We start from the raw sequence: 27542 nt of genomic DNA on the forward strand, positions 1-27542 counted from the left end.
GCTGGCATTCATGAACACAGGAAATATCCGCTTATTGTTGATAGATATTATTTCTTTAGGGGGATTAACATTATTTGTAATACCAGTAGTTCTTATAAACGAGACACGTTTGTTCTCGAGGAATTTGCTTTTTCCAGAAGTGTATTCGCAAGAAATATGTACGTTGGACATTTTCATTAAATTATTTTGAATATTTTCATCCTGAGTAAACATAATTACAGTTTAAATTAGTTGGATAAATTTCTTCCAATTTATAATCCTTTTCTGTAATTGCAGCAAACGGTAGCTCAAGTTTATATAACATATTATTGTAATTTCATATCATCATAATTTTACAAATCTCAACATTTCAAAACACGCTTTAAAACATATGTAAGTAGTATATACAAGTATATATATATGTATATATAAGTACCATATGTAATATGCCTGCCACCATATTTTATATCTTTATTTTATTTATATCAGATGTTTTTATTCAATATCCCCACATCCGATTTCTTCTCAGATATAGCAATGGAAATTACACGTTAGTATTTTTCTGTTGGGTTAATAAACTTTTAGTTAGTAACTCAATGCCCCGAAGTAACAGAGCTATGATCACATATTCCGGATCTGTTACACATATTCACTAACAACACAACTCTTTAAAATGTTTCAAAAATCAAACGCAAGTGTTAACAGAATGTCCCTAAATTAACTTCTAAAAAGCATTTGACGCAAATTAGATACCTGCTAGAAATATTTAATTTTTATCGACTTCTAACATAAAATCATTGCAATCTAATTGACAACCGATTAGTTATCAGTAAGTAATGCTTTAGTTATCCGATAGGTTAATTTAATTCTAGCCCAGGGTAAAAAGTAAATATTTCTCTTTTTCCCTAAACGTCGCTCTAATTTGCGAACTATTTTGGAAAACCATAGCCATTAGCCATCTCCAATTGAAAATAATATTATGTTCGGACCGACAACGAAAACATGTTTTCGTGGGAAAAACTGGTTTTCGCACGAAAACTTGTGTTTTCGTCCATGTAAAATCTGTCAAACGAAAACACAGTTTTCGCTGAAAACTACTTGAAAACTTACATTCCACTCATTATAATCGGTGCCTGCTCTAGTTTAATCGAAGTGTTTGGAAGACATATTTTGCCGGCCCTAAATTGTCACTTGACATTTGTTTACATTCCATATAAAAATACAGCTGTCACTTGATATTCTCATATTAAGGGGATTCTTTTGCTCTTGCAAAACCTTGCACGGTGCAGAAATTGCAGAATTTTCCTCTTGGTGCAACGGCACAACAACAAACACACGCAGAAAATTATTTGCAATGGCTGTAAAATATGTCAGACCAAAACCCATGTTTATTTTCCTGCCGTCATATATCACTGGCCTTGCATATTTCGGTATAGGATTTTTGCATTTTGTGTCATCGTGCAATCGTGCAAGTGCAAAAGAATGCCGCTATTGATAGTTGTCAGTGAAAACTCATCGAAAACACACATTGTCGGTCCGAACGACTTAGATTCCACAACATACAAAGGTGTTTTCAAAATGTTTTCAATGTCGGTCCGAACATAGTATAATTTGCTTCGTTATCGTTATGGTTACCTATGGGTTACAGAAAACTGTTTCATTGTGTATTTATTCCGCACTCACCCTTTAGACCACAACTAATATTAGAAATTAAAAACACGTTTGTATGTATGCATACGTTTATGTGTGAACGAAAGGGGATGTCCCAATGGGGGTTTATTTAAGGGGTTATATCCACTTGCGAGGTAGAAAAAACGCGTTTTTTTGTGAATTCTTTCCAAAGAGGCATTTTATTTTATACTTTAATGGAAAATACCTCTGCGAATGGTAGGCACCTTGTCGTGGTGCAGGTGCTTAGTCGCAAGTCCCCCCAACCGGTGTGGATGGTGTTGACGTGCACTGCCCAGGCGGGTTGACGGGTGCCGCATGCGTGCGGCTATCAAGAGCTACCACCTCCTAATCCAAGGTGTTATGCGACTCCCGTGCCCATTGGATGATTTGCAGCCAGGTGGTAAATTTCTTCTGTATTAGAACGGAGCCTCCCCAACACCGGGCCGAATTGGGGAGTAATTGTGGCCTTACCGCGCGAAGGGGCTTTGGTATGGCGGACCTCCTAGTTCCACATAAACTAAGTTGACCCGACAGCTCACCTCGTTGAGCTGAGGGTCGTAAGAAGAAGATGAACGACAACAACAAAAAACAAAAAACCTCAAACACAACAGCAACTCCCCACGATTCGACCAGGCGACAACAACGGACGACGAGCACGGACCATGAGAAGGACAAGAGAGAAGGCGCAGCTGCAAGCGGGAGGGGTCAAGGAGCTAAACGGAAGTTCAGCTTCCTTGATGCTCTCTCGGCAGAAGAGCGGGCGCTGTTCGAGGAGCATGCCAGGGAGGATGACGACGTCATGCCCACGTGCAGCGGCGTCCAAGCGTCGAAGGCCACGGATGGAGCTAAAGGCACCACCAAGACCCCCTGTAGCTGGCTCAGCTGCTCAGATTCAGGGGAGTCATGTCGGGCAGAGACCGACGGCGCAAGCAAACGAAGAAGAAGGCGCAGGAGGGGAGGGCAACGCCCTCTCCCGGCAGCTGGCAACCCCGGCGGGTGCGATGATCCTCGCAGGAAGGGCAGGAGCGGGGCCAGCCTAAAGTGGTACCTGCGGCACCTCCGGGACGGGAAGACCCCCGAGGTGGCGGAAGCCTTGGCCAAAGGCAGAAGTATAGGGAGCAGGGCTTCCACTACAAAGGAGCGTGCCAGAACTGCGTCCGTTCGTGCGCAAGGCAGCCGGGCAAGATACCGTGGCCATGCTAGTGCAACTACCTATGCATAGACCGCGAGGCGGAAGAGCGGGCAGTTAACGCCACAGGAGCTCCCCGCTCCAAGAGGATGAGGGGCGGCAACTCGGAGATAGCCGGAAGCCAAGTATCAGCGCCGGCTCCCCCTCGGGTGGAGGAGGGGCGGCGCAGATATGCGGATGCTGTCAACGGCATTCGCATGTCTGTACTGCCTCTAAACTACCCGGCGGAGGATTCGGAGCAGCTTACCGTGCTCCAGGACCTCCTCATGGAAGAGGTATTCTGGGGTGATGAATACGCGGCGTCCTTCCTTGGGGTTGATTTTCCAGGTGGCATGAAGCGAGATGTCCGCCGACTGGCTGCGGGAGTTTGCCCCAAAGCTGGAAGGCTGGACGGGTCCCGTCCTCTGTGCAAAAAGATGTTCCTCCACCGGTGTGGAGACAAGCCCTACCAGTTTGCTGTGGGTCTGGTTAAGAACCAGAACCGGTGCCTCAGCATCTCGGCCTGGCGTATCGTCAGTAGCAAAGTCGAGGATAAAGCTGAACTAAAAGGATGGAGACTGCACCTGTACGTGGATGACCAGCACGGTGGTCATAAGGCCTTACAAGCCTGCGTCCACCGGGAGCAAGGAGGCGTCTGAGACTGTAACTCAGCCAAGCGTAGGCAATGCCAAACAGGGCACGACTGTGGCGGCCTCGGAGGTGGAGAGTAGAATTCCTGACGCAGGATCTGGTGGCGGTACAGGCCAGGGACTATGAAGGCAAGGACTTCGTCATGGCATCAGCCTACTTCTTGAGGTGAGTCTTTATTGGAATATGTAGTAGGTAGCAATCTAGCAATAGAGAATGTGGGGTGCGAACCCACTTTCATAACGATAAGCAGAAGGGAAGTGCTTGACATCACCTTCAGTAACGAGGCTGCAAGCGGTTGGGTCTCACGTTGGAGGGTCTTGGCGGAGCCCTCCCTGTTAGAGGTAAGACAACTCCCCCCTAGACGCAACCCCCGGAGGGAAAACTGGAGCGACTTCAGGGGGAGGTTGAGTGAGGAATTGAGTAGGGAGGGGCAGACTGACAATAGCGTTACAGGCCCGGGAATAGAGAGCAGGTTATCTGCGCTGAACGGGTCCATTATTAACGCTTACAATCACAGTTGTCCCCTAAAAGTGCCCACAGACAGGCGCAACTGTCCCTGGTGGCCAAGGAAGCTTACAGACCTCAGGAAAAAAGTACGTAGTCTATTTAATAGAGCAAAACATACAGGGGTCTGGGAAGAGTACAGGAGCAACCTCACCCTTTATAATAAGGAGATTAGGTCTGCCAAACAAGGCAGCTTTAGGAGATTCTGTGAAAATGTCACCTCCACACCAGAAGCAGCTCGACTGCATAAGGCGCTGGCCAGAGGCAAGACTGACACAGTGCTGGCAATTAAGAGGAGCGACGAGCCTTTTACGACCAGCGCGGAAGACAGAGCCACAAAGCTTCTGCGCGCTCACTTCCCGGAGACTATTCCGGAAGACCAGTGCCTACCCGTAATTGAACTCAGGCCATCCCATTTGACTGGGCAATCGCGAAACAAATATTCACCGCAAACTCGATCAAGTGGGCATTGGCCTCGTTCGAAAAGATTAAGTCTCCGGGAGTGGATGGCATCTTCCCAGCGCTTTTACAACAGGGTGAGCAGATTCTGCTGCCACACCTGGTTCGGTTGCTGAGGGAGAGCCTCTCAATGGCGTATATCCCTGAGTCATGGAGGACGGCTGAGGTGATCTTTATACCCAAAGTAGGAAGCAAGGACCATTCGCTGGCCAAATCTTTCAGGCCAATTAGTCTAACTTCCTTCCTACTAAAAACTATGGAAAAGATCTTAGACTATGAGATAAGATCGAAGGCGCTGAAGATTGCACCCCTGCATGCTGCTCAGCATGCATACAGAGCGGGAAGATCGACCAATACGGCTCTGTACCAGCTAACTTCGGAAATAGAGAGTTCACTGGAGAGTGGGGAAGTGATGCTATGCGCCTTCCTGGTTAGAAACGTACGATGTAAACCATATACTAGTGGGTATCAAACCCGCGAACTCACCCCTTGAATAGCGACGAAAGTGAAGGAGAGGATTCCGAAAGTTCAAGCGACGAGATGGCAATCGATGCGTATATGCGCGCGGATCGTAATCAAAAGAGAGGTTGGCGCCGTCCGCCAGTCCCTTTTGTTACTTGTGTTTGGTGTCCTCATGTGTGGTGTGAAAGGTGTGGTGTAGATGATGATGAAATGATGACGTGTTGAATATGAGATGTGGATGTGAATATGGTGTAGATGTGTGGAATATAATGTGGATGATGTAGATGGTGTAGTCGTGTTGAGTATGGTGTGTATGAGTGGGGTGTAGCTTGATTATATTAAGAGGGGGGTCAGGTGCTCATTTAGCCATCCCGGCCCCCCTAAACGACTGTTTAGCCTAAAAGGCACTGCAGCTGTTGCAGCGTAGCCACAACGCTGCTCAGCCCAGTAGACCGACGAGGTGGTGGCCCAGGCTGTCGACGCCGCAAAGAGGTTCCGCTTCGCTGGGGTGCGCCACAAGCTGCGGATTGGGAGCGGGGTATGCGTGCCGCGCTGCGATGTAGCAGCGTGTGATGCGGCCTGTGGCATATTTGGCACAGCCCGCGTGACTCACACGCTGCAGTCACATGTGTATGTGACAGGCAGTTATGGCAATGCCCGAGGGTCTGGGCAACTTGCTGCCGTTGCACGGGTCGCATACCCCGAAATATGCCACAATGGTGCAGCCGGTGTGGGCGTCGACAGATGGGGCACCTTATCTGACGGATCTCCGAAGTCCTCGATGTGATCGGTGGTGGTCGGGTGCCACCATGAGGCGCGGATGCAGGTACCGCTGCAGGCGCGGTTACCGGTAGAGGTGCCGGCGTTGTTGCCGGAGCAGCAGCCGATGCTGTTGCGAATGTCGTTCGGGGCGCTGGTGCAGGCCCGTTGCGTGGTACATTGGTTACCGCCCGAGCGGTTGACGTATTTGCAATTGGCGTATCTATCGGGTGATTTTTTAAGAGCTTGATAACTTTTTAAAAAAAAAAAACGCATAAAATTTGCAAAATCTCATCGGTTCTTTTATTTGAAACGTTAGATTGGTTCATGACATTTACTTTTTGAAGATAATTTCATTTAAATGTTGACCGCGGCTGCGTCTTAGGTGGTCCATTCGGAAAGTCCAATTTTGGGCAACTTTTTCGAGCATTTCGGCCGGAATAGCCCGAATTTCTTCGGAAATGTTGTCTTCCAAAGCTGGAATAGTTGCTGGCTTATTTCTGTAGACTTTAGACTTGACGTAGCCCCACAAAAAATAGTCTAAAGGCGTTAAATCGCATGATCTTGGTGGCCAACTTACGGGTCCATTTCTTGAGATGAATTGTTCTCCGAAGTTTTCCCTCAAAATGGCCATAGAATCGCGAGCTGTGTGGCATGTAGCGCCATCTTGTTGAAACCACATGTCAACCAAGTTCAGTTCTTCCATTTTTGGCAACAAAAGTTTGTTTGCATCGAACGATAGCGATCGCCATTCACCGTAACGGCGACGAATCGACGTTTCACGGTCTTCAGCCACACTCTCAGAAACAGACGCAATATTCTTTTCTGTACGCACTGTACGCATTCGTGTGGTTGGTTTAATGTCCAATAAAGTAAACTGAGTGCGAAACTTGGTCACAATCGCATTAATTGTTTGCTCACTTGGTCGATTATGTAGACCATAAATCGGACGTAAAGCGCGAAACACATTTCGAACCGAACACTGATTTTGGTAATAAAATTCAATGATTTACAAGCGTTGCTCGTTAGTAAGTCTATTCATGATGAAATGTCAAAGCATACTGAGCATCTTTCTCTTTGACACCATGTCTGAAATCCCACGTGATCTGTCAAATACTAATGCATGAAAATCCTAACCTCAAAAAAATCACCCGATACATCCATGGTAATCTGTGGTAAATGAGATGGTTAATTATACATATCTGTCATTGTAAGTTGATATGGGCAATCGTGCCACGATATGTGGCATGAATGGGCCGTCGTATTGATCGACCATTTTTTGTTAGTTTTCTTTACGGTTTGTTATTTTTACGTACGGTTTGTTATTTTTATTTACGGTTTGTATTGGCGTATTTTTCGTTTTCGTATTTAATTTAGTGATTTTATTATATCGCGATATTATCGGTTCGGTTTTTTCGGGTTTCGGATTCGCGGTTGTCTGTGGTTGGTAAAAAGCACAGCTTCTCGAGCGGTCTGGTTAGTGTTCCGTTTTGAGTACGGAGATCCACTACCCATATGTGACCGTCGGAGCCATAATGTAGCTTTTCTATGCGGCCGAGCCGCCACTCGGTGGGGGGTAGACAATCATCGTAAAAGTGGACACAGTCTCCAAGTTTAGGTGCTTGTTCAGGAGTCTTCCAGCGGTATCTTTTGTGGAGATCCTTTATGTATTCGTCCTTCCATCGGCGGCTGAAATCATGATGGAGAATTTTAATTCGTTCCCATCGATTTAATAGGGATAGCGACTCCACGCCTGGCTCAGGAATGGCCAGGATGGGTGCTCCTTTTAGAAAATGCCCTGGAGTTAAGGCGGTGAAATCTGAGGGGTCTTGCGATAGTACTGTGAGTGGCCGTGAATTGAGAACGGCTTCAATTCGATTTAATAACGTCCTGAACTCTTCGTAATTGAATTTATAATTTCCAACTACCCGTTTGAAGTGGGATTTGAAGCTTTTTACAGCTGATTCCCATAAACCGCCCATATGAGGAGCGCTTGGGGGTATAAATTGCCAATTGATACCTTGAGGGGCGTACTTTTGTACGATGTCGGGTGACACTTGTTTTAAAAAATCCACAAATTGCTTTTCTGTGGCTCGTTGAGCTCCGATAAAGGTTTTGCCATTATCGCTCATGATTTTTGATGGGTAGCCGCGTCGAGCGACGAAGCGAGCAAATGCCACGAGAAAAGCCTCCGTCGTCAGATTACTACATAGCTCAAGGTGTACTGCCTTGTCGTGAAACATACAAAGCCAGCCACATAGCCTTTCATCAGGGTGGGAGACCTTAGCATGGACGCCTTTATTAGAAAAGGCTCAGCAAAGTCGATACCTGTGGTGATGAAAGGCAGAGCGAAGTTGCAGCGTTCCGGTGGAAGTGCTGCCATAATCTGCGTTCGCATCTTCTGCTTGTGCATAGTGCAAATCTTGCACGTGAAGGTGCACTTCTTGATTTGCGGCTTAAGACGGGGGATATAATACTCCTGGCGTACCATCTGTTGCATGAGACGATGTTCGGCGTGTAGCATTGCAAAGATGTGGATGTAGTGGAGGAACAGTGTGGCAAAATGGTGACCTCTCTGGGATTATTATGGATGATGGCGTTCGTTATATGTTAGGATCGAATTAGCAAGTCGACCATTGGCACGAAGCAGACCTTTCGTGTCCAGAATGGGTTGAGGACTAAGAGTGAGCTCTTTTTTATCAATCGGCTTCGATTCTCTTAGTAACGATATATCGCGCTGAAATAGCGCGCTTGTGTATATGTTATTAGTGCGACCTTTGCCTTTTGTAATTCTAGGTGCGTCACTGTGTTGCATGGGAATTTATGATACCTTAACTTTGCTTTTGAGTTGTTCTATAAATTTGAACATATAAGCAACTACACTGAGAGCTCTTGGAAACGATGAAAATAGTTCAAGGATGTCGGCATCATCCAATAATGTGTGAAAGGTGGCGATTTTTCGACCTTCTGGTGCGATAATGTTGCGGATGGGGGATTAAAGGCAAGAATCCGGTGAGGATTCCTATCAACCATCGGGGGCCATTCCACCAGAGGGTGTGGTGGCAAGCGCGGCAGTGGCTTGCACCCTCTTGTACCTAGATCGGCAGGATTGTCAGCACTGGCTACGTGACGCCAAGTGGCTGATCTCACTAGTTCAAGTATTTGAGACGTTCGGTTAGAAATATACGTCTTCCATGCGTGTGGTGGTTTTTCCAACCAGGCTAGTACAATTTCAGAATCGGACCACATATATAGTTTGCATTTCGTCATATTTAAATGCATTTGCACCATGGCTACTAATTTTGACAGTAGTAGTGCGCCACATAACTCAAGTCGTGGGAGACTTATAGTTTTCAAAGGTGCCACCTTTGCTTTTGCTACTAATAAATGGCTTGTGGTCGTGGTGTCACTTTGCGTGCGCACATAGATAGTAGCGCAGTATGCCTTTTCTGAGGCGTCACAAAAGCCATGTAATTCGACTTTGTGTTCGGGGGAGTAGTTTACCCATCGTGGAATTTGTATCTGAGAAATATCATTCAGATTGTTTGCGAACTGGGACCATTTTTCTAAGAGAAGAGGTTTCACTTGTTCGTCCCAGTCGGTTCCATCTAGCCATAGCTCTTGTATTAAGATTTTCGCTTGGATCATTATTGGCGAAAGCCATCCTGCGGGGTCGAAAAGTTTTGCCACCGAGGATAAAATCTGTCTTTTTGTGATGGCTGATAATGCGGATATGGACTCTGTCGTGTATGAGAACTGGTCCGATATCGCATTCCATTGGATGCCTAATGTTTTTGTTGTGCTTTCCTTTTCGAATATAAGGAAATTAGTGTCCAACAAATTTTCGTTTGGAATATTTTTGATTATATTTGGGTGATTTGCCGTAATCTTTTTTTAATGGAATCCCTGCGGAATTGAGGGCTTTGATTGCCTGTGATAAGGCCTCGTATGCTTGTGGAAGAGTGTGACTTCCAGACAGAATATCGTCTACATAGGTTGAGTTTTCAACACTTCAGTTTCCAGACGAAATTATGACCTTGTGTTGTCTGCCAATTCTTGGAGTGTTCGAATGGCTAGATATGGTGCACAGTTAACGCCAAATGTAACTGTTTTTAGTTTGAAGTCGCGTAAAGGACTGTAGGGGGATCTTCGGAACATAATACGTTGAAAATCTTGGTCGTCTTTATGTACGACTATTTGCCGATACATTTTTTCAACGTCCCCATTGAATACGTATTTGAATATACGCCAATTTAATATCAGAAGCATTAAATCTGGTTGGAGTGTGGGTCCCGTAAATAGGATATCATTTGGGAATTCCCTGAACTAGTGGTTTTCGAGGCATTAAAAACAACTCTTACTTTTGTTGTTTTTGTCTGGCTTCACTACTGCGTGATGTGGCGGATAAAAGGAGTAGTATTTGCCGTTGACGATTTTCTCCCCTGGGGTTACTTCCTCCATGTGATCTAAATGGAGGTATTCATCTAACACACCATCATACTCTGATTTGAGTTCACCTTTTTTAAGTAAGTTTCTTCCCATACTTAGAAACTGCTGTATTGCAGAGGTGCGAGAGTGACCTAAGGCGAGTGTGTTAGGAAATTGTTGCTTAAGTGGTAGTCGTACGACGTACCGACCGTTTTCTGATCTAGTAGTTGTGGCTTTGTAAAAATCCTCACAATACTGATCTTCAGGGTTTGTGACTGATATGGGGGGGAGTTCTTCTAATTCCCAAAATTTTCTCAATTGTGAATTGAGGTACTCATTTGAGACTGCCTCAACTTGAGTTGAGATCGCTGCCTAATAGAAGATCTATTTGAGCGGGTGTGTTGCAGTTTGGATCTGCTAGCTTTAGGTGTGACACCTTTTGCCAGTGCTTGCTATTTATATGATAGCTTGGTAGCATGTTGGTTAATTGCGGTAAGACAATAGCTTCTGCTTGTATGCGCTTATCCGCTTTGGGGGAAAAGAAGGTAATGGGGCAGATTTTATTTGAGTTTTGAACAACTCTTCCGCCCATTCCCGTGATTTCAAAGTTGGCCAGTTTTGTTGGTAACTGTAGCCTGTTTTGTGCCCTAGACGCTATAAATGATCGTTGTGATCCTTGGTCTATTAAGGCTCTGAGTTTGAACAGTTCTCCTCGGTGTTCGATGGAGACAACTGCTGTGGGTAATAGTACCCTACTGTGGTTTTCGCTATGTAGCGTTTGGGTTTTCATCGCCTTTGAGCAGCATGGTGCTTCTTGGCAGTTTTCAGAATTTGTTGTGGCAACTAATCCTGTTGCTCGTTTTACGTTTGCATTGTTTGGGGGTGAGCTGGAAAAATTGGTTATATATGTAACATTGAATGATGTCTTTTATGGCAGTAAACGCAATTAAATTTGCTTTCGCAATCTTTAAGCGTATGCGCATGTGACAGACAGTTGGTACATAATTTTTTCGTTTTTACGAAATTGTTTCGATCGCTAACATTCTTTTTTTGAATTTTTCGCGCGATTTCAGCTTGTGACCTCCTCTACAAAGTTCGCATGACGTTTGCTTATATTGTTCGGAAGTGAACGATTGATTTTTAAAAAAGCTTCTATTTAAATTATTGTGGCAACTTGCTTGGAGTCTATTGAAGCTTCTATTGAGGTCGTTTTGAACGTTTTTAGTTCTGACTAGTTTTTATCTACCCTTTCTGCGATTTCATATTGGGTAGTAAGAAATTCTTTCATTTGCTGCCACGTTGGGCACTTTCTTCGCGATGAGAGCGATTGCATATATTAACCAGAATGGGGTCCCAATTATCTGTGGGAATATTCTGTGTTGATAAAACAGACAAACAATTTGAAACCGTGTATTGAAGCTTTATGAAATCTTCACTGGTTTCTTTCTGAATTTTTGGTAAATTCATTAGTATCGTCACTTGCTTTTCGACCAATATTCTCTCGTTTTCGTAACGTGCTTTTAGAGCTTCCCAAGCAAAATTAAAATTTTCGTCATTGAGAGCGAACTGTTTGACTATTACGCCTGCCTGACCTTTGGTTTTGTATCTGAGGTGATACAATTTCTGCGCTTGTGATAATTTAGGATGGTTTATGTACACAGCTGTAAACATGTCCCGGAAGGACGGCCACTGTTCATAACCACCATGAAATATATCTGTGTCGCATACTGGCACTTTAAGGTGAATGCCTGAACTTGCCTCTTGGGCTTGTCTTTGTGGCAGCTCTACTCTCGGTTGTGGAGTAGGTGCAATTGCTCTTAAAAGCTTTAGTTGATCAGAAATCATTGCCTTTGTGTCTTCGAACTGGTCTAGGCAGTATTCATACTTGGTGTATGCCGAGGATTTAAAATTTTTCGGTAGATCTGAGTCGTCAGATTCTACGATTGCGTCATATGCCGCTTGGAGACGTGTCCAGAAATTGTCTAAATTATCTTTTCTGATTTCTAAGACCGATTCAGAATTGTCTTGAATCGGTGAAGATGAAAATCGAGTGCAGTATCGTATCAAACTGTCACTCTCAGCAATGAATTTTGTATAAGAAATATCTTTACCCCTCTTTAGTTTTGTAGCACCTTGCTTTGAGCGTGTAGCTTCAGCCGGTGTACACGGACTTTTTTCGTCTGAAACCATTTTTGGAACTTTTAGCAACTGAGTTGTTTTAGATTCCTTTGAGTCTGAGCTCATTTAAAAGATGTATATAATAAATTAAAAAGGCTTAGTAAAAACTAGACTTGTAGATGTTTTGAAAAAATTTCTTAAATTAAATGCTGAATAGAAGACTCCTTTGTATGTAAGAATTTCAAAAAATCAATAAAAGCAATGGCTTTTTTAATAAGCCGAGATTTCAAAATATTTTCGTGTATACAGTATATGTATGTAGATATTTATGTATATAATTAGACGAGAACTCTTTTAGGTAAATAAGAGCTTTGAACGAAATTGAATAAAGATAACGCTTTACGTGTTTCGGAGTAATAATATGCGCAATCGCGAACTCTTTTAAGGTAATAAGAGTTTTCAAATGAAATAAATAATTGATCGATTAAATTTGATTTAATTATTTATTAACGACCGGAAATATTTTATGTATTTTGATTTTCTATGTATATTTCTTTTATATATGCTTTATGTTCAAATGTCCTATAGGGTATACCTATAGGTGGATATTTTATTTGTTATGTGCTAATGAGCGCTCGTTGTAGAGATCAATGCACTTTGTACATATGCATGTATGTACATATGTATTACGCTTTTGGTTTTTTACACAATCCTGCTTGTTTTTGTTGATCAAAAATCAAGGGGTATTGCGGGAATCTGCCAATGTGGACTTTGAATATAGTTTATACGCAATCCTGCTTTGTTTTGTTAGACGAAAACCAAGGGGTATCGCGGAGCATATGCCAATGTGGACTTTGAAGCAATGAGCGTATCTACATATGAGACAATACACTTTTGTACAAATATTTAATTATGAAAAAGAAAGTTGTTATGAGAAAAATCTTTTTGTTATATAATTTGTACCCGATGTCGATCGGGTGTACTTTTCAGTATATATTGTATATATGATATTTATATGCGCCCGTATGTGCATATATATATATATACGCATGTATGTAAATATGTATATGTATGTGTTTGTATGAAGAAAACCACGAAAGAGAATTAACCGACCGCAGGTAAATTTCTCAAGTTCACTCGTGTTGATGTATATGTAAATTTATAATCTCGCCGCATATACAAGTGTATGTATGTATATACATACATAAGTATGTTCGCAAAGATAAGAAGCCGCGAAAGGAATTTAATAATCTTTTAATATTTGATTTGAATGTATATGTATATATTTGAAATATTTGAATATTGTTTAACTTAGCGAAAGAGCAAGTTATGCTCTTGTATGTTATAGCGGTATATGTAACATATATGTATGTACATATGTATGATATACGATTTTATTTGCGCATGTGCTTTTGATTGATTTTTTATTTTATTTTTTTTTCTTGTGATTGCCGTAGCTTATTTTCCTGTTATACTTGATTAAGTATAAGGGGTATTACTTAAACGTTTTTTTTTTTTGGGATGATTTTTGTGTTATGACACAACGGTACGCATTTACCGGCAATCACTCCTCCGCTGTATACAGTACCAAACTGCTTTGTTAGCGTTTTTCGGTTTTTTGTAAAATAAACCGAATACCGAAAACAGTTTGGAAACGGTTTTCAAATACTTTTCCGACCGGAATTTTGGTCAGACCGCAGATTTAATTTTCTGATATAAAATCATACATATGTGTGTACATATAAAATAACAAGTAAGGAAGGGCTAAGCTCGGGTGTCACCGAACATTTTATACTCTCGCATGATAAAGTGATAATCGAGATTTCATTATACGTCATTTACATATTTTTCAAATACCGTATTTTTGTAAAGTTTTATTCCGCTATCATCATTGGTTCCTAATGTATATACTCGTATTATACAGAAAAGGCATCAGATGGAATTCAAAATAACGTTATATTGGAAGAAGGCGTGGTTGTTAACCGATTTCACCCATATTTCGTACATGTCATCAGGGTGTTAAGAAAATATTACATATATACCGAATTTCATTGAAATCGGTCTAGTAGTTCCTGAGATATGGTTTTTGGTCCATAAGTGGGCGACGCTACACCCATTTTCAATTTTTAAAAGAAGCCTGGATGCAGCTTCCTTCTGCAATTTCTTCCGTAAAATTTAGTGTTTCTGACGTTTTTTGTTAGTCGGTTAATGCACTTTTAGTGATTTTCAACATAACCTTTGTATGGGAGGTGGACGTGGTTATTATCCGATTTCTTCCATTTTAAAACTGTATATGGAAATGCCTGAAGGAAACGACCTTATAGAGTTTGGTTGACATAGCTGTAGTAGTTTCCGAGATATGTACAAAAAACTTAGTAGGGGGCGGGGCCACACCCACTTTTCCAAAAAAATTGCGTCCAAATATACCTCTCCCTAATGCGATCCTTTGTGCCAAATTTCACTTTAATATCTTTATTTATGGCTTAGTTATGACACTTTATAGGTTTTCGGTTTCCGCCATTTTGTGGGCGTGGCAGTTGGCCGATTTTGCCCATCTTCGAACTTAACCTTCTTATGGAGCCAAGGAATACGTGTACCAAGTTTCATCATGGTATCTCAATTTTTACTCAAGTTACAGCTTGCACGGACGGACGGACAGACGGACGGACAGACAGACATCCGGATTTCGACTCTACTCGTCACCCTGATCACTTTGGTATATATAACCCTATATCTGACTCTTTTAGTTTTAGGACTTACAAACAACCGTTATGTGAACAAACCTATAATACTCTCCTCAGCAACATTGTTGCGAGAGTATAAAAATTGAAATGAAACGATACAACTCACTTTGCTTTCCGCCAGGGGCTTTTGGGGATATTGTGAGTTTACGTATGTATGTATCCTATGTGTGTGTGCCTGAGTGTGTGCCGGTGCTTGTGCTTTGCTTAGGATTGTGCCTGTCCTTGGTTTTCTTGCTTCTCCAGTTCTCCAATCCTTTTGTTGCTGGTGTCGTAGCTTGTATTTTTGTATATCTTATTCCTTTTGTTTGTAGGTTATATGTCACTGCATTTTTCTCTCTGATCTCTCTCACTATAACGAACTCTGTCACCACACTTTTTAGTTTTTATTTTTTTTTCCTTGTGGGTTATATTTCCACTCACTGTCACCTTACATTCATATATGTATGTATTGTATGCGTATTATTTTCCACACTACACTCTTTGCCACCACACTTTCGTTTTGTTTTTTTGTAGCCGCACCTTTTCCCATGCGTATGAAATTTTATTTTTAATATATTCCTTTTTTTTTTTGTTTTCCAATTTTGTCACCACCGAGGTATATGCACGTACATATGTATATATATGTATGTATGTATCGACAACACGGTTTTTTGCTTTACTGTGTCACCACCGGCTTTTTTGTTTTTTTTTCACAACGGTTTATTTGTTTGTAACTGCTAAAACTGTGTCATCTCATCTAATTGGTTTTCCACAATTTTAATCACCGGTTTTTTTTTTTTTTCAATATTCACCAACGGGTTTTTTTCCGATTTTTTCAACAGCTTTCTCAACCGTATCACAAACGGTTTGTTTTTTTTTTAATTTTTTTTGTTACACCGGTTTTTTTTCACACTTTTATTTTATTTAGTTAACGCGTCACCGTGACCGATATGTTATTTTGTGTTTTTTTTTCCAATTTTTTTTTCACACTTTTAACGCGTCACCGTGACCGATATATTATTTGTGTTATCAATAGTGCCGTCCGGTACGGCTCGAAGGACCATAGAAACGTGCGATGTAAACCATATACTAGTGGGTATCAAACCCGCGAACTCACCCCTTGAATAGCGACGAAAGTGAAGGAGAGGATTCCGAAAGTTCAAGCGACGAGATGGCAATCGATGCGTATATGAGGATCGTAATCAAAAGAGAGGCTGGCGCCGTCTGCCAGTCCCTTTTGTTACTTGTGTTTGGTGTCCTCATGTGTGGTGTGAAAGGTGTGGTGTAGATGATGATGAAATGATGACGTGTTGAATATGAGATGTGGATGTGAATATGGTGTAGATGTGTGGACTATGATGTAAATGATGTAGATGGTGTAGTCGTGTTGAGTATGGTGTGTATGAGTGGGGTGTAGCTTGATTATATTAAGAGGGGGGTCAGGTGCTCATTTAGCCACTGGTAATCGAAGGTGCTTTTGACAACACATTTCACAGGAGTGTAGCCAGGGCACTGGAGAGAAGGAATGTGGCAGCACCGGTGCGTAGATTGATAGAGGCCGTACTGCGCACCAGAATTGCTGAGACCACAGTAGAAAGTAAATTTGAGGACCATCTCTGCGACCTAGTACAACGCGGTCTAAACGTAGCAAAGAGGTGGTGTAGTGGAGTTGAATTAAGAATCAACCCCTCAAAGACGACAGTAATTCCATTTACGAGACGCAGGTCGCTACCCGTCTCAGGAATCTCACACTTGGTAGAGAGGTCGAGATGATGAGCAGGGTCAAATATCTTGGTCTTACGCTGGACTCAACCTTGCGGTGGAAACAGCATGTGCACCAGACCCTGGTAAAAGCAACAAAGGCATTAATGGTTCGCAATCGGCTGGCGGGTAAATCCTGGGGCTGTAAGCCAAGGATCGTAAGGTGGTTGTACACTAGGGTGGGTCGATTCCGGGCTTTTTTCGATTCGGGATTTCTAATAGTGCGGAAAAGTTGCCTTAGTACTTCCTGATTCCAATGCAACTTTTTGTTTTGAGATCGGATTGCATCTTCAACCCCAACTCCGGCCTTGGAATTTCGGAAATTCGCCTAAAATCGTGAAATTGTCTACCTAGCGCCTGAAATACGCATCTCATGGCAAAATGTATGAAAGAAAAGTTATTTGCTACCGAAATGGTATATGTGATCATGGCCGTAGGACGAACCGTTCTCGAGATACGAGCGAAAATGCGGCGCGCCACAGCGCAAGGTGAAAATCCGGAATCGACCCACCCTATTGTACACCATGATTATGAGACCGATAATCACGTATGGGGCGGTGTCCTGGGCCTCAACAGCGTCTCAAGCTTCGGTGGGTACCCAACTATCGAAGCTACAGCGACTAGCTTGTGTCTGCATGACGGGCGCAATGCGTACTTGCCCTACGGCAGCTTTGGAGGTCCTGATGGAACTCACACCTCCTCATTTGGTGATCGGTCAAGTAGCCAAGCACTCACTTCTCCAAATGACAGCAGAGGGGTGTGGCAAAGGTAAGGTAATCTCGTCCCAGAGGATGGGGGTGATAAGTGGTAATATTATAATAGCCCTCCTCCAGAAGGACAGCATTTCCAAAACAATTAACTTCACGAAGAAGTTCAAGGTTACCCTCGGCAATAAAAATGAGTGGAACTCCACTCTTGAGCTAATGCTGAGGGAAAGTACGTTGAAGTGGTACACCGACGGCTCGAAAACGTCGGAGGGAATTGGGGCAGGGATCGCGGGTCCACGCACCAAACTCTCCATACCGATGGTTAGCTTTCCGAGCATTTTTCAGGCAGAGGTCTTTGCCATAAGTTGGGGTGTAGAGATAAACCTCCATCGCAACTACCGCAATGAGCGAATAACCATACTCAGCGATAGTCAAGCGGCACTAAAAGCAATCTCTTCCTACGAGATCAAATCGCTACCAGTGCAGGAGTGTCGAGAACGGCTGAATAGCCTAGCTGAACGAAACCAAGTGCACCTAATTTGGGTGCCTGGTCATAGAGGAATAGCCGGCAACGAACTGGCTGATGAGTTCGCCCGCTCTGCAGCATCAACCAATATGGTAGGGCCCAAACCATTCACCGGGGTCGGCCCCCATACCGTAAAGGAGCTGCTCCGTAAGGAAGAAAGAGTGGACAGAGAAAGGAATTGGCAACAAGCGCATGGTATGCGACATGCTAAGTTGCTAATTGGGGGGTACGACCGGAATAGGTTCAAATCAATAATCAACCTCCCAAGGAATAAACTCAGGTTACCACACCGGCCACTGCAAACTGAACAGACATTTATTTAACATGGGTCTATCAGCTTGCGCCAACTGCCGGTTTTGCGACAGGGAGCCTGAAACACCGGGACACCTGCTAAGCAACTGCACAGCAGTCTGTAGACGCAGGTTAAAGGTCCTAGGATCCATGTTTCCTAATAGGGATCACATCGCCTCACTAGCACCCAGTAGGTTATTGGACTTCATCAATATACTGGGGCTTAGTGAGTCCCTTTGAATTAGGAGAGGGCACAATAGACCATAGGTCGCGGTGCATTCCTCAATTATTTATCTATCTATCTAATGGAAAACATGTACTTAAACAGAATTTAATGTACTTTAACAATCAGCGGTTAGCCTTCCCGATTGTGTACGCAGTTCGACTACGCGAATACGACAATCGGAGCCGTAGTAGAGCCTCTCTATTCGGCCAAGCCGGCATTCGGTAGAGCGCGATTATAGTCGAGTTAACAACAGCGCGCCAGTCGTTTCTTCTTTTCGCTACGTGGCGCCAATTGGACATTCCTGGCCCTTCCAACGGAGTGGAGGTCTTCCTCTTCCTTTGCTTCCCCCGGCGGGTACAGCGTTGAATGCTTTCAGAGCTGGAGTGTTCCGTCTATTCGGACAACATGACCTAGCCAGCGTAATTCGCTGAACTATATCAATGTCGTCATATATCTCATACAGCTCCTCGCGCCATCGAATGCGATATTCGGAGCGGGCAGCGCGGAAAGGGCCGTAAATCTTATATGCACCATATAGCAGGACGGGAATTATGAGTTCTGTTTTTGTTCGTCGAAAGAGGACTTTACTTCTTTATTGGCTATTTAGTCCGAAGTAGCACCTGTTGGCAAGAGTTATCCTGTGTTGGATTCCTTAATTCGTTTGCCATGGTCGTCATCATCCGAGGCTTGTTGTTTCCTTTCATTGGGGGTGTTACGTGGCGGGTCCCAAACCCAGCGCACAACCCTTTATCTCGCCTTCAAACGGATGTTCTTAGGCTACCCAGAGGATACTTGGTCAAAGACCGTAAGTCGTGAGCTGCTTGAGCCATATGTAAAAGAATCGCTTCTGGCCACTCCCAAGTGAATGGCGATCAGAGAACTTTGCTCACTTGCGTGACACATGACTCCATCCGACTGAAGTCATAATGAAGAATTTTAATTCTTTCCCAACGGTTTAAGAAGGAAGCCACATAGCCTTTCATGAAGGTAGGAAACCTTAGCATGGACGCCTTTATCATAAAAGGCCCAGCAAAATCGACACCTGTGGTGGTGAAAGGCAGAGCAAAATTGCAGTGTTCAGGTGGAAGTGCTGCCATAAGCTGCGTTCTCATTTTCCGTTTGTACATAGTGCACGTGAAAATGCACTTCTTGATTTGGGCCTTCAGTCGGGGTATGTACAGCTTTTGGCGGACCATAGGTAGCATGGAACGATGTTCGGCGTGTAGCACTAGTATGTGGATATATCTAATAAATAAAGTGGCAAACGGACACCTCTCTGGTATGATTATAGGGTGGCGTTCATTATACGTTAGGCTTGAATTAGAAAGCCGATCATTCGCACGAAGTAGACCCTTCGTGTCTAGAAATGGATTTAGAACTAAGAGTGAGCTCTTTTTATCAAGAGGCTTCGATTCTCTTAGTAATGCTATATCACAACTGAAGTAGCGTGTTTGGGTTGATGCGATAAGAGCGACCTTTGCCTTTGGAAGTCTTGGTGCGTCAAAGCATCGCAATGGGGACAAGTTGTTCCCTTTATTTTAAGTTTAAGTCTCTCTGAAAACTTGAGCATATAGGCGACTACCCGGAGGGCAGTGTTGCATGATAAGTGTCGATTTTCAACTTTCTGGGGCAAGTATGTTGCGCATGGGCGATTGTGGCCAAGAATCGGGAGATTCTGTTAACCATTTTCTAACCAGGGTAGAAATATCTCGGAATCGGAAATAAATATAATTTGTGTTTCGCCATGTTTAAGTGGGTCCGCACCATTGAAGCTAGTTTTGCTAGTAGCAGAGCGCCACAAATTCAAGTCGTGGTAGACTTATCGTTTTTAGAGGCGCAACTTTTGCTTTTGCCGCTAGTAGGTGGCTTGTAGTTGCGACATCGCTTTGTGTACGCACACATATAGTGGCACAATATGCCTTTCAGAGGCGTGTAGGCGCAGAAGCCGTGTAGTTCCACTTTGTATTCGGGGGAATAGTTTACCCACCGTGGAATTTGTATCTGCGAGATGTCGTTCAATTTCACTTGTTCAACTAAATCCCAGTCGGTTCCGTCTAGCCATAATTCTTGTATCAGAATTTTCGTTTGTATCATAATTGGCGAAAGCCATCCTGCGGGGTCGAAAAGTTTTGCCACCGGGGATAAAATTTGTCTCTTTGTTATGGCGGATAATGCGGATATTGACTCTGTAGTATAATATGAAAACTTGTCAGATATCGCATTCCATTGGATGCCTAGTGTTTTTGTTGTACTTTCCTTTTCGAATGTAAGGAAGTTAGTATCCAACAAATGGTCTTTTGGAATATTTTTTAAAATATTTGGGTGATTAGCTGTTATCTTTTTTAATGGTTGTACTTTCCTTTTCGAATGTAAGGAAATTAGTATCCAACAAATGGTTGTTTAGAATATTTGTTAAAATATTTGGGTGATTAGCTGTTATATTTTTTAATGAAAACCCTGCGGTATTGAGGGCATTTATTACCTGCGATAAGGTATCGTAAGCAAGTGGAAGACTGTGGCTTCCAGACAGGATATCGTCTACAAACGTCTGTGTTTTTAACAATTGCGTTGCCAGAGGAAATTCTGACTTTGTGTTTTCTGCCAGTTCGTGGAGTACGAATTTCTAAATATGGAGCACAGTTTACGCCTAAGGTTACTGTTTTTAATTTAAAGTCGCGTAGTGGACTTTTGACAGATTTTCGGAAAATAATTCGCTGAAAATCTTGATCATCTTTATGTACGACTATTTGTCGATACATTTTCTCTACATCCCCATTGAATACGTATTTGTATATACGCCAGTTCAGGTCCCGTAAATAGTATATCATTTAGGGAATTCCCCGAGCTAGTGGTTCTTGAGGCATTGAAGACAACTCTGACTTTTGTTGTTTTTTAGTCACGCTTTACTACTGCATGATGTGGCAAGTAGAATGAGTAATATTTGCCTTTTATGATTTTTTCACATGGGCTTACTTCCTCCAAGTGATCTAAATGAAGGTATTCTTCTAAGACACCATCATAATCTTGTTTCAGCTCACCTTTTCTAAGTAGGTTTTTTTCCATACTTAGAAACTGCTGTATTGTTGAGGTGCGAGAGAGTGACCTAAGGCGAGTGTATCTGGAAATTATTGTTTTAGTGGTAGTCGTACGACATACCGACCATTATCTGATCGAGTAGTTGTGGCTTTGTAAAAGTCTTCACAATACTGATTTTCTGGTGTTGTAATTGAAATGGGGGGGAGTTCTTCTAACTCCCAAAATTTTCTCAATTGTGAATTGAGGTACTTGTTTGAGATTTCCTCAACTTGAGTTGTCATTGTTGTCTCTGATTCCGCAACTAGTCCACTTAGGACCCATCCAAAAATGGTACTTTGCGAAATTTTTTCAACACCTTCTAGTAGAATTTGCGATATAAGATCGCTGCCTAATAGAAGGTCTATTTGAGCGGGGGTGTTGCAGTCGAGATCTGCTAACTTTAGGTGTGTAACCTTTTGCCAATGTTTGCTATCTATATGATAGCTTGGAAGACTATGGCTTCTGCTTGAACGCGCTTATCCGCTTGAGAGGAAATTAGGGTACTGGGACAGATTTTATTTGAGTTCCCATTCCACGTAATTTTATAGTTGGCTTGCTTTGTTGGCAGTTTTAGCCTATTTTGTGCCCTAGACGCTATGAATGATTCTTGTGATCCTTGGTCTATTAGGGCTCTAAGGTTGAACAGATCTCCTCGATCTTCGATGGAGACAACTACTGTGGATAGTAGTACTCTACTTAGATTTTCGCTGTGTAAAGTTTGAGTTTTTCATGCCTTTGCGCAGCGTGGTGTCTTTTGGCAAATTTCGGGATTTTTTGTTTCGGGAATTGCTGTTGTAACTAAACCCGTGGTTTTTTTTGAGATAGAGCTACTTTGACATGTGTTGGAAAAGTTATTGAGGTGTAACATAGAATGATGCCTTTTGTGGCAATATACGGAATTCAATTTGCTTTCGCAAGTATTGAGATTGTGTGAGTGGGACAAGCCTCTTTGATCTGACAAAGTTGTTCCTTTAATTGAAATTCAATTTTTTAAACTTCTCGCAAGTGTTTAGCTTATGCCCTCCCGTACATAGCTCGAGCTCGCAAGAAGTATGTTCATATGTGAACGATTGTGTTTTGAAAAAACTTATGTTTAAATGATTGTTGCTTCCGGCTTGGGGTCTATTGAAGCTTCGATTTAGGTCGTTTTGAACGTTTTTAGTTCTGACTATTTTTTGTCTACCCTTTCCGCAATTTCGAATTGGGTAGTTAAGAAATCTTTCATCTGCTGCTACGTTGTACATTTTCTTCTTGATGAGAGCGATTGCTCCCACAAAAGTAACAATTTTTCTGATAATGCGGCGGTACATATGTTTACCAGAACAGGATCCCAATTTTGTGTGGGAATATTTTGTGTCGATATAACCGACAAACAATTTAAAAAAGTGGATTCCAGTTTGATGAATTCTTCACTGGTTTCTTTTAGAATTTTAGGTAAGTTCATTAGCATCACTACTTGCTTGTTGACCAATATTCTCTCATTTTCATATTTTGATCTTAGAGCTTCCCAAGCATAATTGAAATTATCGTCATTTAATGCGAACTGCTTCACTATTACGCCTGCTTGACCTTTAGTTTTGTATCGGAGGTGATACAATTTTTGCACTTGTGATAATTTTGGATGGTTGATGTACACGGCTGTAAACTTGTCCCGGAAGAACGGCCATTGTTCATAACCTCTATAAAATATTTCCGTATCACACGCTGGCACTTTGAGATGAATGCCTAAGCTTGTCTCTTGGGCTTGCAATTGTGATAGCTCTACTCTACTGGTGGGAGTAGGTGCAATTGGTTTTATAAATTTTATTTGATTTGATATCATTGCTTTTGTGTCTTTCTACTGGTCTAAGCCGTTTAGCGTAAGCCGAGGATTTGAAATTTTCAGGTAGATCTGAAACATCAGTTTCTACTATTGCGTCGTATGCAGCTTGGAGGTATGTCCAAAAATTGTCAATAGATTTATTTTTTATTTCTAGTACCGATTCAGAGTTGCCCTGAATCGGTGAAGATGCAAATCGAGTGCAGTATTTAATTAAGCTATCACTCTCAGAAATGAATTTACTATACGAAATGTCTATCCTCCTTTTTTGCTTTGTTGCATCCTGCTTCAAGTGTGTAGCTTCTGCAGGTGTACATAGACTTTTGTCATCAGTAATCATTTTTGGAATTCTTAAGAATTCTGCTTTAAATTCTTTTGAATCTGTGCTCGTGCAGAAAATTTTAATTAGGAAAATATATGTGTATTTTATTATAATAAAGGAATGCGGTACCGAAAACTCTTTTCAATAAATAAGAGTTACTAGTTTCGAAAAATAGTTTTAGAACACGTTTATCGCTTTTAGTTCTCGCGTTTGTATTCACTTGCGTTGTTTTTTTAATATTGTTTATGGGTTTATTACTATACTAAGTCAATATCCTTTCTACATACGTATGGATGTTATGTGCATATAGTATGCGTTAAATAAACAAGAAAAAACGTTAACTTCGGCTGCACCGAAGCTAATATACCCTTTACAGATGTATTTTTTTTAGTAACTATGTGTCCAGTTTGTATGGAAGCTATATGCTATAGTAATCCGATCTGAACAATTTTTTCGGAGATTATGTTATTACCTTAAGTAGTAATCCATGTCAAATTTCCGACAAATGAGCAGCTTCTTGAAGAGAAAATGGCGTTTGCAAAATTTCAAAACGATATCCTAAAAACTGAGGGACTAGTTCGTATATATACAGACGGACGGACAGATAGACAGACGGGCATGGCTAAATCGACTCAGTTCAACATACTGATCAGTTATATATATACTTTATAGGGTCTCCGACGCTTCCTTCTGGGTGTTACAAACTTCGTGACAAACTTACATTATACCCTGTTCAAGGTATAAATATAAATATGTCGGAAATCGCCAAATTGGACTTTGAATATATATGTATGTATATGTATGTACAAAGGTACTTAGTATGAAATAATACATTTAATTTTTCAACCAATGTTCGATTTCCGATTTTCCGCACCGTTTATTTATTTTCTTAATATGTCTTATTTAATTGTATCCTATGTTTATAGGTCTACAAGCATTTGAAAATATACGGCAATATATAAAAAATTCGCGTTTATGTATTCGCGGTTGTGTACTCGCGTTTAGAAATATGCGGTAAAGCGCTAATGTATATATTTATATATTTGTATGTAGGTCCACCCAACTCTTTTTTTTTACACGGTAGATACGTTCCTCAGAAATCCGTGTAAAAAAAACCGTGTATTAAAAGAGGCGTTTCCTGTAGTAAAATGGGGGATCCGTTCCATGTCATCTGAAAACTGTGTAAGATGAAATAAAGACCTATATTTACTTCGAAAAACAGTGCACAAAATGTTGAAAACTATAAAATTTCATATATGCATACAAATTGTATGTTCATATGGCATTTTATTGAGCATTAAAACTTAAAATACATAATTCACACAGGTGATTGGTAGAGCAAGCAAAAAACAAAAGAAATCAGTTAATCCAGAATTAAGAACAGAAAAATTATAATACAAATAAGGAAACAAATATTTACATAGCTACATAATTATCGTCACTACTTCATGGATAAGATGATACGAAACTTTCGTATTGGCTCTCACTGTTCTCTCAAACGCGTTCCCCGATTATTTGACAGCGATGGAGAACCGCTATAATTAACTGTCAGTGGAATGTAATTTCATTAAACTGTGCGAAGATAAATTTTTATGTAAATTAGTATACATTTATATATGCATTTTCAAAGTTTTTAAGTTAGTGTTTTGTAAAATTTAGCGGAAATTTCAATAATTACGAAGTTTGTGGTCAGAATATATATATATCCTGTATATGTAAATTATATTTTAAGCTATAGTAATTAGGTATACATTTCTCTTGAATATGTGACGTTTTTTATGAATTGTTTTGTTTTTCTGTTTATTACTTATTTTAAATAGTTACATAAATTATTCAAAATGTATTTACATATCTGCGTACTTAATAGTACTAGCATACAAATTGTAATATTTTTTATGAATTGTTTTGGTTTATCATGTTTATATATATAGTAGTGTGAAAATTGCAAAACACCCAAAAGTTTAATATAAAATGCCCAATCTAGTAATTTTCAGCGGTAGCATTATTAGAAATTTTTATAAAAAATGCGAGTTTTGACAGCTCTATCTCGAATCAAAGAGTTTCGTATCATCTTATTCATGACCATAGATAACTTTGGTTCGAGAGAGAGCTGTCAAAACTCGCATTTTTGATAACATTTGCCAATGATGCCACTGCTGAAAAATATTTAATTGGGCATTTTATAAACAACTTTTGGGCATTTTGCAGTTTCCACATTACCACTGAGGTATGCAAATAGCGCGTTACCGATATTTTTTTGAGTGCTCGATTCCTCAGTAGGCCTATATCACTCATATATATAAATAATTTTACACAATACTGACATCTAATTTTACAAAATTTTAACAACGCACTAATTTTGGCAGTTCGTTTTAGCGCTGCTCTTCTGGCATCCCGCCTTTTTCACTAACTGTTGGGTGACGGGACCCTGATTGTGTTTTGTTGCCAGCTCAGAAAACAGATCAGGGTTCGCTGCCAGCTGACAAGCGAGAGAGCAAGAAAAGAGATTCTGATCAATTTATCTATGTCATGACTACTTGATAACAAGCGCCTTTGTTTGCGACGAACTGGACTAAAGTCGGTATATTATCGCTGGTTATATCCATTTCAGCAATATAAATATCATGCGAACAAAATGTGTTAGGAAGAGTTATCGAATAAGGGAATTTCGCAGTTACTACTGTGTATGTTCATTTCAGCAATGGTACTAAGTGTGGTAAAAATACACATAATTACAAGACAGTGAGTTTGAAACCGTACTAGATTAAAAGTTTTTTTACAAAAATAAATTTTTTTTCAACCGTGTAACTTCAAATCCGTGTAAAAAGAAACCGAGTATGTTTGTATCCTCTTTTATGCTATATTCTTCTTGCTACTTTTTGTTTACTTTTTTGGAAGCAATTCCTCTCATGAGCGCGACAGACTGCAGCAGCACGACAGTGAACTGAAAATGGCGTCGTGAATCCTACTACATGAACATTTGTAAGAAGGCAGCGACATAGCAATGGCCGGCATGTACACAAAACAACGTAGTTGTCCATTTTGTATGTACACAATTTCGTTGTGGCCATACTAATACCTTTCACTTCAATGAAATTTTAATATTTTGTTCAAAGTGAAATTTTTTATGCAAAAAATAAGTAAATAGGTAAATTTATTTGCTTTAAATTATCAATTGTTATTACAAATGACATTTTACATATTAGTGGCATCGCCACTCTATCTCATCTCTCTACTGTTAACTCTACTGTCGTCCTACTGCCGTTGGCAAATATAAAGATATATTGAAGTTAGCAAGAGCGACAACTGTCGGCCTGCAGTCGTATAGTCGTGCAGCTGTCAAAATAACTGTGTCCATAAGAACGTGTGTATTTTAATATTTGACAGATGTCGTTTGCAGTCAGTCGCGCTCATTGTGTTCACCACTTCACAGCTTAATAAGATGAAGAAGTATTGTCCGTATAATTTGCAAGCAAGATTGATAGAAACAAGATTGCGCAATGACGAGTTCAAATTTTGTTCGTTCTGCGCATCTACGTCACGGTTGACCAACGTACAATCAGCTGATTTTCAGTTGCTTGTTTTTCTTTGCGATAAGAATGAATTTTGTATTCCAGGCATACAGAAACATGAATATTATCAAAAGTTAACATTAATATAAGTGAATATTAATAAAAAATGTCAATCTGAGCGAATATTTTATAGTGAACATTTACCTACATATTCATTTCATTGTATTTTCGTTGTATTATTTAATTTTGTCTCCTTGCTGTGTTTGTTTCAACTATATACATTTATGCAAATAAAAATGTCTAAATGACTCTCAGTCTACACCGTCATGAAACACAGCTACATCACCTTTCACCACCCCACATTGGCAGACAAAATTATCA

Source organism: Bactrocera tryoni, unplaced genomic scaffold, assembly GCF_016617805.1.
Source record: "Bactrocera tryoni isolate S06 unplaced genomic scaffold, CSIRO_BtryS06_freeze2 scaffold_25, whole genome shotgun sequence".
Classification (NCBI taxonomy): domain Eukaryota; kingdom Metazoa; phylum Arthropoda; class Insecta; order Diptera; family Tephritidae; genus Bactrocera; species Bactrocera tryoni.